This window comes from Magnolia sinica, chromosome 19 (genome assembly GCF_029962835.1).
Source record: "Magnolia sinica isolate HGM2019 chromosome 19, MsV1, whole genome shotgun sequence".
Classification (NCBI taxonomy): domain Eukaryota; kingdom Viridiplantae; phylum Streptophyta; class Magnoliopsida; order Magnoliales; family Magnoliaceae; genus Magnolia; species Magnolia sinica.
Window position 1 is genome coordinate 47991574 of NC_080591.1, and position 6072 is coordinate 47997645.

Genomic DNA, 6072 nt, shown 5'->3' on the forward strand with positions numbered 1-6072 from the left:
TTCTAATGAAACACCGTTCTTTTTATGTTTCATTTTGTTCTTATACTTTTTCCCAGGAGGACGGTAGCTTTTCTATCAATGCTCCTAATAGAAACATTTTATCCAACTTAATTCCTTCTAACGATAGTTCATGAACTAGATTTTGAAAATTATAAATCTGATTTGTGACAGGTTTATCATCTGTCATTTCACAATGAAGGAAATTATCAATTATATGTTTCTCAGCGCTTGCATCTTCCAAAATGTACTTCTTTTCTAAAGTGGTCCATATATCTTTATCAAACTCGTAAGAAGCATACACATCATATAATTTGTTGGACAAAGTTCAGAATATAATTTTTGCAATTCTTTTCATCTGCTACTTCAGTTTAATTTGTTGGATCTATACTAAATGATTCAGATAGTATGTATGAAACTTTAAGAGTGAATAGTGCGAACATAAGTTTTTGTTTCCACCGTTTAAAGTATTGTCGAGCGAACGGTTCAATTTTGGCTAACTCGGTAAAAGCATTTACTATTACGGTAGTCATAATCTATTTAATTCAACAATTCGATTTCAAGATTGTTGGAATATTTCTTTGAATCAAATAAACTATTTAAAATCGAGAACCAAAAAAGAAAATTAAATTTGAGATAGAAGACTTATAGATTTGAGTCAATGCGTGACGTGAGTCACTCAGCTTGAAATCGAATTTGCTCCCCTTGGACAGTGTGCCACGTGTAACAGGTTTCCAGAGCAATCAACCTCTAGGTTACAACGACTATGACCCGGTCCTAGCGGTGCACTCACTGTACGCGGGTTCAAACCACTTACAGTTTAACCCAAAAGTACTGAGTTAACTCAACGACGAATTCAGCAACCAAAAAAATCATAAACCAAAATAGAGAGAGTTTTATAAGAGGAGAAAGGAGTTTTCATTGCTTAGAAAATGAATTGGAAGTCTTTATATAAACTCTAAAGTTGTGCATTAAGCACCCTTTCGAAAGGGTTTGGTCCGTCGAGTTTAAACCCAACAGGAGCGACCAACTGAATGGTCATATCTCTCTAGTTTAAAATAAAAAGGTGCAAATACAAGTACACTCTCGCAAAAAAAGTCCTGTGAGTACCCATACACACACTCGTGCACATGGACACGGACATAGACTCAGCTCGGCACGTGCGCGTGAGTGGTCAATGGCACAGATTATAACTATTAGCATAGCCCCCCACAGGACCAAATTCACATGCCCCCTGAATGGGGCTCAAGCCCTAAGGCAAAAAAGCCTATCTTATATACAAGAAGATTTTCTTTGATAAATCCGATGTGGAACAAAATCCACAACTCAAAAGCATCAGAAATTTCACATATGGAGGGAAACCAAAATATTTAAAATTCCAATTTTAATATAAATTTTAAAACAAAATACAACATAGTATTGTTCAACCCCAACCTTGGCGTTCTTGTCTTATTCGACTAACCCCCCATATGGCAGATCTCAGTCGATGAGATAACTTTTCCAAGCTTGATGCGATTGGGTTACTGCCTCATCATCGTCTGATGAAAATCAGCCGGTAAGCCAGTCAAGGCCATATTCTCCATCGGAGAAAAGCATGAAGGACCGGTTCTTCTTGGTCTTATTCAGAGGAAAGAATAGTGAGACTCCACATGAGTGATGTTCTTGAAAAGAGTGGAGAACTCGCACACCGTACAAAGTGTAAGTAACATCAGAATGAGTGGGATAATGTACAAGGTTGGCGGAAATACTCATTAAGACACATCTGTATGAGCCACAATAGTCCTCTAAAATACAAACTCTTGTGGGTGACTTCATAAATCCCCCTATACAGGTGGCCGAGCATGAAAGGTGCTAGGGCAAGCCTAAAGCCTTGGGCGAGTACTTTGGCTAGGGTAATGTACTCTCTGGTGATTTGATGTGCATTCACACAGAGCATATGTGTACAAATCCATAGCAATAAGAAGGCACATGCTCCTCTTCATCGGTTGGGCCACTAACATTATGGTAGGCCTTCATGAAGTGAGAATAGGCCATTGCATTCCTACTGGGAAAATCTTTGTTATGCCTAGGTGCAAACCTTGGATAAACGACCGTGCCAAATGAAGGTAATTGCGTCAGAGTCAAGACATCTAGGATAATCGGGCTCATAGGACCACAACCAAAGAAGAAGGTGTTGGTCGATGTGCTCCAGAAAGCTGAAGCAGCAAGAAGAAGGGTTGGGTTTGTTAGATACTCGTGGACAGAAACTTTGATGCATTCATAGATGCCCGATTATTCCAAGTCACTTCATGCTGGGAAGACACGCGAGCAAACCAGGATTCCCATTCCGGAAGTGGTTTTGGCCACTCCTTAAGGCTCTTCAGAGCATTTGCAGCATCAGGAAGGGAATCGGATTGAATCAGCAGCATCTCCCTTGGGCAGATAGAGAATAGCAGATACATTGCTTGAACCTCCTCCATTTCCGTCGCAGGAGAGAATGAAGGACCCAAGCATAGATAATCGCCCAGGGGCGATTGAAACACAGTTTTCTCAACACACTTATCGGCAAGTGTGTCCATCACAGTCATCAGATCTGTTTGGAGGAAGGCTAGAGCGGAAGAGGAAGAAGCAGTCATTGCTTAAAGGAGTAGATCGAGAAGAGCAACCATAAAAGTGTAGAAGGAGAAGAAGAACAAGAAGCATAAGGAGAAAAAAGGTTTGAAATGGCGCTTATATCGGCCGAGGGAATGAAGCATTTATTAGGGCATCATTATAGTTTTATCAAGAATGAGGTAAGTACACGTGTTGACACGGGGTTCATCCCTTGTTTTAATAAAGTGCGATTGTCCCTGACATGTTATGAAGAGTTAGCCAAATTCGTTTAACGCCTGAACAACACGTGTATACAATAAATGCTGCATTAATGAGGAGTCACATGTCTCCTTTACCTTTTTCCAAAGGCAAAGCGATGTGGGAGGCAATGTTCATCCCCATTATCATCATGCCCTACAATAACTAATCAAGAAGAGTTACATGTGATCTGTATAGATACATATGGTGTATTTGAAGATCTGTAAATATGCACGGAGGAGATTTCTCGATAATGAAATTGCGGTTAAGACCACTAATCAAAGTATGGAATACTGTCCAAGTGTCCTAGAGGAGGGTGAATAGGACTTCTCAATAATATTTACTTATTAAGAACAAACAGTGCCTGACTTAAAATAATTAACAAATTAAACTAAGGCAAAGTAACACTAAGGCTTCCAAGCCTCAAAGGATTCAATCACATAGGCTACAAATGATTTGCATATAGAATAACTAGCTTAGAGATATAGTGTATAAGAGTGTGTGGGATATGTTTCATTTCAATCTCAAACAATCTTTCTATTCATGCATCATTACTAAGCATTCAAAGCATATAAGCATAATTAAACAAATGCTCAACGACAATCTCAAACACAGCAATATATAGTGGTTCGGCTGCATGCCTACTCCACTCCCGGTGAATGCACTCAACCCATGAGTGTACCAAATTTCACTATCCAATGATTTTAAATTAGGTTAACCATGAAAATTTACAATCTACACAAGGTTAAACTAAGGAGCCTACACAAGACATCCTTAGGTGCCTACACAAGGCAACAGGTCCTACACAAAGACACAACTAGGAGCCTACACAAGGCAATGGGTCCTACAAAAGGACACAAGTAGGAGCCTACACAGGCAACTTATGCCTATACAAGGCAATGGGTCATACACAAGAACACTCTCTCATCAGAGGCCTACGAAAGGTCTTAGCATGTTTGTATAATCAAAATCTGAAACCCAATCCTATACAAGGAAAGGGGTTCCTACTCAATAGACTCTTCATACTTACTTGAAAGTGAGTAAGCCCTGTTTTTAACACATGCAGATGATGATCTTCTTTATGGTGAAGAATCTTCAACTCCCTTGATCTACAACAGCTATAGATACTCAAATGCAAGTCACCGGTGTTGGGTCAAGGTATTTTGGTGAATCTTATTTATTGAATGTGGGTCTTTAAGTGTGGATGAGATTCCCCAATATTAAGCATTCGCAGGATTCTATCTCAATGATTTACCAATGAATGAGTTGCTAGAAGAACCTTAAATGGTGTTCATTATTCAAACCAATCTATTGATTTTCCAATGATTGCATTTAATATAGGGTTGAAGGATGAACTCCCATGAGAAAAGGAATTTAAGATGGTAGGTGATATTCCTGTAGCAATAACTCTCTTAAACTTCACTATTTTTCTCATTATGAACCAAGAAAACAAGCCCCCAAATAAATAGACAAAAATCTCAACGGTAAAAAAACGGGCAAATTTTAAACAGGATTAAGGCTATACATGAGTCAAGCTAGCTCAAAAAGCTCGCTCGACTCGGCTCAACTCAGCTCGGATTGACTCGGCTTGAAAGGCCGACTCAAGGCAAGTTAAGCTTGTTTACTAAAGCTTGAGTTGAGTTCAAGCCAAGTTCGACCATAGTGTATTTCAACTCGACTCGACTCGAAGCTCGAGCTCGAGCTTGACTCGGCTCGACTAATATATTTTAATAATATATATTATATATATTATATTAATATTAAATATAATATATATATATATATATATATTTAAGTTTTAAAAAAAGAAGTTAAAACTTAAAAGTTTTTACTAAAAAACTCTACCCGACCCTACCCGTCTCCATTCCCTCTTTTTCTTTCCCTTACCCTACTGAGGCAAACTTAACTTGACTCGAGATAAACTCGACTCAACTCGAAATCTTTGGCAAACAAGCCAAGCTTCAATGTTGAGCTCAAGGGCGAGCTCAAGCTCGAGCTCGAACTCAAGTATAGCATGGACGAGTCAAGCCGAGCTTGGCCCACCTCGACTCGGCTCAGCTCGATGTACAACCCTAGACAGGATTCGATGCCATCATATCTAATTCGATGTTATCGAATCCTTGCACTAAGCTCTTCATATAAAGTGTTGTATAGATCCGCTCGATGTCATCAAGTGGCGTTCGATTCCATCAAGGGTGACCTTTGATGTCATCGAATGCTGGCTCGATGACATTGGGATTTTCTTTAAAAACACTTGGAGCTTGCTAGACAATTTGGTTCACTTTCTCGATGTCATCGAACATATTTCGATGTCTTTGAAATTTGAATTTTGATGTCATAAAAAATTTCAAGATTTTTCTTTAAAAATTTACTAGACAAAGCTGGTCCATTTTCAATGTCATCGAACGATCATTCAATGTCATCGAATTTTGAAATTTAATGTCATTGAACATCGTTCGATTCATCGAGAATTTTACTGATTTTCCTTTTGAGCTTGCTAGAACATTGTGTGCCCATTTTTCGATGTCATCGAGATGTGTTTGATGTCATCGAACGTATGTTCGATGTCATCGAAACCTATTCAATTTCATCGAGAATTTCTCCAGAAATATAGGTTTTGTTACTTGACAATTTGGGGAACTTTTTTTATGTTATCGAACAGTTTCGATGTCATCAAGTGGTTCTCGATGTCAGCGATTGTTGCAGAAAATACATGTTCCTATTTGGTTTAGCTTACAACTTGATTTTTCTTTTTCTAACCTTACCAAGATGTTTTCCTAGTTGGTTTTAGGTAAGATTGGACCACTTTTAAAGGGATTATTACCTAGTGTGTTTTGGTCATAGCATGTGAGGTTTATTTTACATGTTAAATACCTTGAACATCTTCACCATGTTGAGTCTTCAATCTTGTAATCTTCAATGTGGAGCTCACTCGACTTTTTGACTCAAACGTCACGTTAATTGACAAACAAATGCACTTTCAGATAACTATAGATGGAACATATTAGATGATGTTGTGTATTGCTCGAGTTGCCAATGAAGGAGCAGTCATGCGCGAACGGTTACAAGACAGGGGGCATGAGGAGAAGCATTTAGAGAGCAATGGTGGAGAGCGATTATGGAAACCGTCGGAACATGAGAAGGGTCCAAATGGTTGGATCAAAAATATAAATAGCAAAGCAAAGCAGCAATGAAAATCATCTCATACCAACCCAAACAAACCAAATCTATCTTATCATGTCAAAA